Below are 11,493 nucleotides of genomic sequence, written 5' to 3'. Positions count from 1 at the left end.
AGCCTCTCAGTGGAAGCTTATATTGTAATGCTACTTCTCAGCAGTAGTTCTAGACTAATGATGTGAGAAAGACATGGAGTATGCAGAAACTATTTGAATTCATTTAGCCACTTTGGAATAAAGTAGAAAGAGGCCAAATAACAGAAATCTTCCATTATAGACTTAAAAATGCCTTCCCACAATATCCTTTATTGCCACTACTGTCTTTTATAGACCCTTAAAATTGTATTAGAATTATCATTGTAAATCTATGGTGATAGCAAACAAACATATTGAAACAAATTTTCTATTCTTAATATCAAAAGCACCTTTAACAATCACATTTTTGTCTTGCAGAGTTACAAATCTGAATATGTAGTTAAAATCAATTTAGGAAAACAAGTGCTAGGAACGTGACTAAAACAATTAGTTGTGTTATTCATTCAAAAACATTACATTTGCTTTCATTATCATTGTCAAGTCAAGATTCTCTCTAGCCTGCTTCACTTATATTCATATAACGCTATGTTATATTTATATTTATTATGTCGCAAGAGTAAAACACAAGTTTGGGAAAACAGAAAGCTTGCTAACATTTTCTTTATTTTTTAAATTGTTTTATTAGGGGCTCCTACAACTCTTATCACAATTCATACGTACATCAATCATGCAAAGAATATTTGTACATTCATTGCCCTCATCATTCACAAAACATTTGCTCTCCACTTAAGCCCCTGACATCAGATCATCATTTTCCCCTCCCTTCACGCTCCCTGCTCATTCATGAACTCCCGATAAGTTATAAATTATTATTTTGTCATATCTTGCCCTGTCCTACGTCTCCCTTCACCCACCCCTCTGTTGTCCATTCCCCAGGGAGGAGGTCACATGTAGATCCTTGAAATCAGTTCCCCCTTTCCAACCAACCCTCCCTATGCCCTCCCAGTATCGCCACTCACACCACTGGTCCTCAGGGGATCATCTGCCCTGGATTCCCTGTGTTTCCAGTTCCTATCTGTACCAGTGAACATCCTCTGGACTAGCCAGACTTGCAAGGTAGGATTGGGATCATGATAGTGCGGGGGTGGGGGATGGGGGTGAGGAAGAATTTAGTAACTAGAGGAAATTTGTGTTTTTCATCGTTGCTACATCGCACCCTGATTGTCTCTTCTCCTCCCCAAGACCCTTTTGTAAGGGCATGTCCAGTGACCCACAAAGGAGCTTTGGTTCTCCACTCAGCACTCCCACACCCTCATGCACTATGGTAAGATTTTTTGTTCTGATGATACCTGATCCCTTTGACACCTTGTGATCTCACAGGCTGGTTTGCTTCTTCCATGTGAGCTTTGTTGCTTCTGAGTTAGATGACTGCTTGTTTACCCTCAAGCCTTTATGACCCCAGACACTATCTCTTTTGATAGCTGGGCACCATCAGCATTTTCATATTTTCATTGCTCATTGTGACACACAAGAAAGGATATATTTGGATAAAGAGATATCTAAACTCAAACTATACTTTAAGGAGCCAACACAGCCAGATTTGCTTAATAATTATTTCAGATTATCTTATATCTTATTTTTAAAATGGCTTATTAAAGTTATATTAAAAGGAAATCAAATTGTTATATGAAGTCATTTATTTTATTTTAAGAAAAAGCATATTTTAAGAATACTTTTTGTTTGTTTGTTTGAGATGAACTTATTTGTCACTATTTATCACTAAAGATTCCAAATCCATTTCAATTTTACCTTTTCTCATCTTTTTGTCGGTTTTTAAAGAAACATGCTATATATATTTATACACCCGATCTCAAGAAATGAAATCAACAGCAATATCCTGTTAAACCCTTTATATATGTGACCCTTTATCTTCCCTCATCAATTACTACAGTAGTGTTTTCATAATCTTGTTAGAGTCTTCCTTTTTTCCAATTCATCAACGTTAATAATGACATATGAGAAATCATCAAAATTATGTCTTAAAAAGTCAATACTATACTTTGTCATAATTTGTTGACTATTCAATAATAAAGGTCAATATTTAAAATTATAATTTTTAATCAAATCTGAAAATATAGACAAGTGACTAAGCAGTACATAAATGAGACTGACTGCATTAACATTTACTGGAGAAAATTCATATACATGGGGCTAATAGCAGACACCTAGTTTGGCCTTGTCTGGGCCATCCTACTGAAAACTTTCAGCCTAGACATTGGACATTAGGACAGTGATCTTGAACTCTGGTATTTGTAGCATTTAAAATGAATTATTGATAGGTATTACCCCTTTGCCTGGGTTGAGAGTATAAATTACAATATGATGACAATATGGTCTAGTAAATCCCTGAGTACCATCTATTCTATAAGCTTGTTGGTTATGGCTGGTTGGCATAAGACACTTTCTGTGATGGATACAGTTGTCAAGGACGTGGCAGATATCACCATGTATCTCAATGTGCTTCCATACTTTGATAAAATAAGTGCTAAGATATAATAGTTTATGTGTAGTGATCAACAGGAACTTAGAGGCTATCTTAACTTTGTGAGGAATCAAATCCATTTCTTACAAAGGACAGAGGATAATTCTTGGATAAGTGAAACTTCCCATCACATGAAAGCTATTGAAGATAGGAAAAGGTTAAAACATAGATATTTAGAAAATAGGCTTTCAGAAATTCTTCTAAATCTTACAACTTCCATGTAAAAGAAACTATATAGAAACTTTCCAGAATTTGAATAGATCCTAAACATTGGCATTCACTGGAAGTCCCCATGTTACAAACTTTGCTCAGTCTAAGGGCAGGTTTTAATGTTATGAAAATTTGCCTTACATTGAAACAATTGGATGAAGTGATGCTCTTTAAAAAAACAAAAACAAAAAAAACTTCTACAACACAATCCCCTTAATTTACTGCAAGTGAAATTTTAAATAGTTGAAAAGACTTCCAATCTCTTGTTGCACTAAAGTAAGGTTATCCATGAACTATTTTTATTCTAATTAATAATAACTATATTTTTTCAAACTTACCTATGGATTTGACTGAAATATCCATGTAAGTTTCTAAGATCTTGTTTATAACCTTGGGACTACCCATACTAACAATGAGCTAAGAAGGTGAACAAAACACATTTTCTCGCTCATCAGTAGTAAATGTTCTGTTTTGATCAACCATATTGAAGGAAATGTGAATAAATAATATCTGCCCTTTCTAAATACTAATGTGTAAATAGACAACTATTTAATAAAAAACAAAGTATTTTAGAAATAGAAAAATTATCAGTTATTATGACAATGTTTACTTTTCTTGAATTTGTGTGGTCTGTAGAGTTTATTACTTATTTTAAAACACTGTGATTGGGTGAGTGGGTTGGAAAGGGGGAACTGATTACAAGGATCCACATATGACCTCTTCCCTGGGAGAGGGACAACAGAGAAGGGGGGAAGGAAGACTCCGGATAGGGCAAGATATGACAAAATAATGATGTATAAGTTACCAAGGGCACATGAGGGAGGGAGGAAAGGGGAGGGAGGGGGAAAAAAAAAGAGGACCTGATGCAAGGGGCTTAAGTGGAGAGCAAATGCCTTGAGAATGATTGGGGCAGGGAATGTATGGATGTGCTTTATACAATTGATGTATGTATATGTATGGATTGTGATAAGAGTTGTATGAGCCCCTAATAAAATGTAAAAAAAGAAAAAAAAGTCAAAAAATAAAAATAAAAAATATTATCAAAGTAAAAAAAAACACTGTGATATGGTTTCTCATTTCAAGTTGATATTCACATTAGCTCATATTATATCATATTTTGTATTTCTTTTAGTTTAAAAGAGCAAAGATAATATTTCAATATAACAATATTAATTTACTAGTAAATGAAATTTATGTTTCCAATTGAGTTCCAGAAAAACTGTCCTTCATTTATATGTTCATCAAACCTTGACAAAATGCATCAGAAGGAAAACTTTTATATTGTATTCAATAATTTTTAATCTCTTTGCTCCCTAACAGAGTGAAATATCCTGTAACGTACAATCACCTTGAAATTGAACCTGTAGTTTCTTATTTCATTAAAGATAAGGAATAGGGCTGTCATATATATCACCTTCAACCTGAGTTAGCATAAAGGATAAAGGTTATATCCTCTCAGAAATGAAAATGTCAAATACCTAAAATAGGTTCAATTATCAGAAAAGAGATCTCTATTAGACACAATTTACAATAGTGAAATACAGATCATGGAATATAAACAGTTCTGGTTGTTAAATTATTTCTGAAAAGGTGTTATACTGTTTAAATTACAGATGGAAAGTATAGAAAGAAAAGACACAGGGATCACTAATCTGTAAGCACTTAATCAAAGAAACTTCTACATGGACATGCCTACTCTGGTACATATTTTTGGTTAGACCTGTGAATGGGCTTCAAAATTGTCCATGAAATAAAAAGATAATGGAATTTTTCTACAAACATTTTGATGCTCCCTCATATAAAAATAAATGTGTCATTCTTGTTAGGTGCCCTGGAGTTGGTTCCTACTCATAGTGACGCTACGCACATTAAAACTGAAACACCACCCTGTCTTTCACCATCTTGCCCTGATTCTTATCCGGGAGCTCAGCCGCGTTATCAATCCCCCTTATCATGGGCCTGCTTCTATTTTGCTGCATCTCCACTTTACCAAGCATGATGTCAGGGATGTCACTCTTAGACAACATGGCCAAAGTACATGAGATAAAGTTTGGTCATCCTTGCCTCGAAGGAAGATTCTGGCTGTATTATTTCCAAGACAGATCTGTTCTTTTGGCAGTCCTGGTGCTTTCTCAGTTCTTCACCAACATCATAGTTCAAATGCAAAGGTTTCTCTTTGGTCTTCCTTAGTCATTGTCCAATTTCCACATGCAACTGGAAATACCATGACTTGGGTCAGTTACACCTTAGTCCTCAAAGTAACATCCTGGCTTTTCAAAACTTTAAAGAGGTCTTGTGAAACAGATTTACCCAATACAAATTGTCTCTTTAACTCTTGGCTGCTGCTTCCATGACCATCCATTGTGGCTCCAAGATAGACAAGATCCTTTACAACTTCCATCTTTTCTCTGCTTATCATGTCACTTAGTGGTCTGGTTATGGGAATTTCTATTTTCTTGGTATTGAATTGTAATCCATACTGAAGAGTGCAATCCTTGAGCTTCATCAGCAAGTGCTTCAAGTCCTCCTCACTTTCAGCCTGCAAGATTGTTTCATCAGTGTATCAAACTTTGTCAGTAAGATATTCTTCAAGCCTGATGCTACATTTGTCTTTATGTAATCCAGATTCTCGATTTTTCTCAAAATAATTTCTACACTACAATTTTAATTTCAAGCTAATAGTATATCACTGGTTGCTATGTTCAAAAATGGAAACAAAAATGCAGATTTTTAAATTTTAATATTAAGGTAAGAATCTGGGACTTTAGTTTTGAAAATGATGGCAATCTATGTACAAATGTGTTTGATACAAATGGCGTATGGAGGCTGATGAGGGAGAGAGGAGCGGGGAGGGAGGGGCAAAAAGAGGACTTGATGCAAAGGGTTTAAGGGAGAGCAAATGCTTTGAAAATGATTAGGGCAAAGAATGTACAGATGTGCTTTATACAATTGATGTTTGTATATGTGTGGATTGTGATAAGAGTTGTATGAGTCCCTAATAAAATGTGAAAAGAAAAGAAAAAAAAAGAAAAATGATAGTAAATCCGTGTGACCATTTTGCATCTTGGAATTAATGAACAAATATGAATACTCACTGTATGTATATAAACTATAGTACCGATTCCAGCTTGTCATTCTAAATAGATTTTGTGTTCATTTTCATTAAAAAAAGTTGTATGGATTGTTATAAGAGCTGTAAGAGCCCCCAGCAAAATGATTTTTTTTTTAATCTCGGGAATTTAATGGGTTTCTGGGTTTCCTTCAGCATGACTCCTTTGCTTTCTCAAATGTACTGAACAATAAAGAACATTCTCTAGCGTCTTGTGCCTTTCATCTTATTTGTTTTCACAAATTCAAGGTAGAAACTTAAGTTAGTTATGTGGATATTCCGAGACAACAATGTTTAAATTTGGCTAATAATTATGGAAATAAAAATTTTAACAAAATTAGGAGGAGGCCCTTTGTTTATTTATAAAATTCATTAATGTATTGCATTTATTGATGGATATCCATAGAATTAATTGGGAAACAGGACTCAATTGAGAAAACCCGGAGTCTACCAGCATACTATGGATTATATATAGTACTGGTAGCCTCCAATAACGGCAACACTGATGGCTCTGCTGCTAAACTGGCCATTTTAATCTGGAGATAACTGTTTAGGCAGCTGTGGAATTTCTAAATTCTTGGGGAAGTGGGTTTACAGAGAGACATTGTATTAAATATAACATAAACATTTTATTTTGATAAATATTATATTAAGTATATATTTCCTTTCTAGATTCATATCAAGGATTAAAAGGAGGAAGTGGATTGATGACCTGTGACTAGAAATTTTATTTATATTCTAGATAAAAAAGAAATCTAATATCAATAACATCATATTAAATAAATGTTAACATGTAATATTAATAATAGTTACATATAATATTGAGACTATTATTATTGGTAAATGAGAAGGAACCCGGGTGACACAACGGTTAAGAACTGGGCTTATCTAGAGGTTAGACTTGGAATTTTGCTCTTGTCAAAGTTCTCTAAACTCACTGCCATCGAGTCAATTCTACCTCAGAGCAACTCCCTCTGGATTCCCAAGACTGTAACTGCTTATAGGAGTAGAATGCCCAGTCTTTCTCCCACAGAGCTGCTGGTGGTTTTGAACTGCTGACCATGTGGATTGCAGCCCAACACATTACCACTACAACACCAGGGTTTCCAGTGCTGGAAACCCTGTGACCACTTCTACCCTGTCATACAGGTTTGTTGTGAACTGCAATACATTTAACAGCACACAGTAGTATTTCAATGATTAATAAATATGGAGGAACTTCAAAACAATAAAACTAAAGTGGGGTTATTCTAAAATCAGACAAAGAGGCAAACAAACAAAAAAATTGACAACAACATCAAAAAGCCACCTTGGAATAATATTTTGGTATTCACCCCTCTGTCCTAATGCTTATGCAATAAACCATGTGATGTGAAGGAGGGCATCTGATCTCCTCTGGCTTCCCAGAGGGCAGAAGTCATACAGGTTTCATTTTCCATCCAACTTCATGTAGTCTAACACCAATCAGTCCTCCTCTGGTGCTTTACCTCTACGTTGGGTTAAGTAATCCATTGCAATGGCCACCCAGAACTCTCAAGTAAGGGGAAGTCAATAGGTCAGGGTTGAAAAATAGTAAGGATAGAGTCATTGGTCCACAACAACTCCTTTCCTCTGTCATCAGCCACCAGTCTCTCTCTGGTCCTCGGTATTTCAACCATGGGGTCCTTTGGCTTCTGCCTCTCTGGACCAAGAAGTCTCACAGTCCCTTCATCCAGGTGCTGCTCCTCTCTTCTGTCTCATGGTTCCTTGCTTCAGACTCTGGTCTCCACCTGGCATCTTTGCTCTTTCCCATGGTCTCCATGCCATCGGTTTTGGTGCCTCTGCTCTCACCCTTGCCACTTCAGAGATTTCCAGTACGCTCTTCTGATGGCCCTAGGGTTCCTTTCTGTGTCTGAAATGGCACTTACGTACAGAGGATAGACTTTGATGAAACATACCCCGAAGAAACAGTCCAGACCATACCCCGAAGAAACAGTCCAGATTAGGTTAGTATTTTCTACTAAGGTCAGGATTTAGTTCCACATAAATACAATCCATTCACATTGTAGAGAACTCCCTGCAAAATGAAATGAGAGCTTCAGACATATAGCCCTGATTATAATGACTTTCATAAGGGATTATGGCTAGAAGAGCCATATTATTTGACTAAATCCAAATTCGTTTCTAAAATTACTAATTCATTTTTTAAGTTGTTTACTTTTGGGGTTATTTTCTTATCTATCCTCTACTCCTTTAAAAATATTGTCAAATATTTTAATGTAGCTTAGGGAGTATATTTAAATTTAATATCGCCGATTTACAATTTTTCTTCAGATAACCATTGAATGATCCATTTAAGTTGATTTGAGATCTGTAAAAATATTATATAAAACAATTTTAAAGCCAGTTAGAACATATTGCATGGTTTATTACATAAGAAAATCATAGATTTCCCTATACAATTTATTTATAAACCCTTCTGAGATATTGATAAAATGTTTTAAAAATCAATGAATTTTAATGATCATACTTTTCTACATGGTCACTCAAGAAATCTATTTCAGAATTGTAACTGTATTATTTCTTGCTCCACAATTTAATGACAGTAAAACAGTTTACTTAATTTTAAAACATGCTTACACCTGCATTTCAAGTTCAACAAGAGTAAAGTATTTATGTTTGCAAATTAACACACTTACTGCCCTACTACATGATGTATAAACAATTTTGTTTTCCCAAGTAGCATTATTTTATGAGATCAAACAGCTTAATATTAAAATAAATTCCTTGTGGATTTCCCAGACTATTAACTGGAGCTAATTCTTTACTAAAGATCAGCAGAGTATTATTTGGCACAAATGGTTAACCTGAATACTAAAGTATTCCATGAGCCTCCATAGAGTGATTCCCATCATAAAATGCCCTTAAACATTGATTATATCAGAAATTTCTAATGCAGATTCTTTAAATTTAAACGAAAATCTATTGTTCAGTTACTTAAGCTAACAGTCTACAGAGGAATGGGCTACTCTTGCTGTCCACAAACCTAGTTCCATGTATGAACTACTAATTCCAAATTTTCACTCCTTTTAGATGTGTCTGAGTCAAAGACCTGGTTGACTCACTTGGCATTTTAGTTTTGGAGCTACAGAGAAGTTATTACTAATTGTGTAGGTCACACACCGTATTTTTTACCTAATGGTTATCATTGTTTTTCTTTGTTAAAATCCCTATCAATACATTTAAAAATTATTGTTTTGCTTGTGTTAAATCATAATCTAAGACATAAATCATTTGATAAAGTTAAGCCATTTACATTTTTACTCTTACATTAATGTGAGCAAATTATGATTGATAAATAATAATATATCCCCAAACTTCAATCACCATAGTGATAAATCATTCTATATAATCTTAACATGTTGCAAGTATTTCTGCGTATATGAATATATGCATATATCATTTTAATCATGGACATATGCACTTTAAGATTTCCTATTTTATAGAATATGCCCTATTAAAATAAACACTGATAAATACTAATACTATATCAATTTCCCATATAGTTTTTAATGAAACTTCAATATTACTCAAAAAACTCAGTAAAAGAAGATGATACAATAATATTTATACTTTTTTGAATGGATGTGGCAATAATATATATTTTTCTAATATTTTGTTTTTAAACATGGTCAATAATATTAATGATGTAGTATTTATTACTATTTCATTTCTGTTATGGCACAATAAAATCCCATTAGATGCACAGATTATGCTCATTGATTTGTTGATGAACATTTAAGTAAAATTTACATATAAAGTTTTTTAAATGGCCAATATTTAGTAGTATATATATTTACAATAATACAAAAAGAGTGGAGACTGAATAAAAATAGCAAATAAAATAATTTATATAATGTATGAATCATGGCTCTAATAACTTATCTCAATGTTTTGGTAAATGATGCTTGATTTTATATTTCATTAATGTATCCATCAATAAAATATGTATTTCTCTCTAAACCATTACTTTAAAAATATATATAGTTAAATGCATTTCAGGAAAATTATTTGGACAAGGATTAACATTGGTTGAATCTACTTCAAACGCTAAACAAGATACTTGAGGTGTGTCTATTTAGAATAGTCTGTAAAATGTCTTAGGGAATCACTAAAATCTGAACTACTTCCATAACAGTTAAAATATTTATAGTTATCTTGAATTAGTGAAAATATATATGTTCTCAAAAAAACCCCACAGAATTGAAAGCTAATGGAATTTTTTGATGAACATTTAAAATATAGATGATCTATACCTACATATTTATATATATATATTTATAGGCCTTGAGAGTCTTTAAACCAGTAAGCACACTTCCTAGCCTCTGAGTGAATAGCAAAGCCCAGGGGAATAAGCACAGAGCAATGCACTGGGGAATTAACTGGTGACTCTACATTATCATTTGCTGTACAAGCCTCTCAGAGATTGACATCTTTCAACTATGACAAGTCTATTCAAGATTTCACAGTAACCCACAGCCCAGGTAAGAAAGTTTCTGTAATGGATAAAAAGCCTCTAAACAACTTCTTAATGTAAATATTCTATAAAAATATTAATACATTTTAAATTAAGAAAATGTGTCACTATGTCAAGTGTGGGTAAAAGAACTAAATTTACATAGCCATCTGGTTCTATTTGCATAGTCATACCTCCTGGGTTGCAGAAACTTATTCTAGAAAGATCATAGTGTTTATAAGTTCACTTGCACACCTGTCAATCAATTCTAGTTCCAGAAACCAGCATAGAGCAGAGAAAATCAGCTTAGTTGTATCACTATATCAGAAGTGATTTGCAATTATAATAAAAGTTAGAGGGAGAATTTCAAGTCCTAAGTTAAGGACCTTATATAAGCTTAAAGCAATAGATATTTTCCTAATGTTTGCTTCTCTATTTATTCTTGGAAAACAATAACAAACACAATAGTAATAAAAACACTGATTGTGAATTAAGCATGAAGGGAATCCAAAAAAAATCTTTTGCTAAATATACATATTATTACATTTTCACATAATACAGAGCCAACACCATTTTCATACATATTGTGATAAGTTTTTTTGTCAACTTGACAGGGCCAGGTCCTCAGTAGTTTGGCAGCAAATTCTTACGATGTTATCCAACACAATGTAATCAACGCCATGGTGCCATCTAACTCAATGTACTCAACTCTGAGCAGCCAGCAGTTGTGGAGGAGTGAATGGCCCTTGATTAGGTCACAGGCTTGATGCAATTGGAGGAGCCTCCATAGGCACATAGGTTGCCCCTTTGTAAGCAGGCTTGTGGGACAGCTGATCATGTCTGCTGGATCCAAGAGCCATCAGAAGAATGCTGACACTGGAGTTACTCAACTCTGCATCCAAAACCCTTTAGTCATTCTGCTGTCTTCCTGTTTCTGGTTCATCAATCTACTCAACCTACATGAGTCAGAAAAAGCTCCCGGCTTACTATCTGGCCTGTGCACTTGAACTGAGGTGACTTACCTACTTCCAAAACTGTGAGCCATTTCTCGATATAAATCTCTACACACACACACACACACACACACACACACACACACACACACACACACACACACTGTCTTTACTTCTTTAATAATCTTAGCCTAACACAGATATACAGGTTAAAAAAGATTTCCACATACAATTTTTACCATAATCTTTCTGAAATTAAACTAAA

This window comes from Tenrec ecaudatus, chromosome 2, assembly GCF_050624435.1.
Source record: "Tenrec ecaudatus isolate mTenEca1 chromosome 2, mTenEca1.hap1, whole genome shotgun sequence".
Lineage (NCBI taxonomy): Eukaryota > Metazoa > Chordata > Mammalia > Afrosoricida > Tenrecidae > Tenrec > Tenrec ecaudatus.
The sequence above is the reverse complement of the archived record's forward strand: the minus strand, read 5'-3'. Positions refer to the sequence as shown.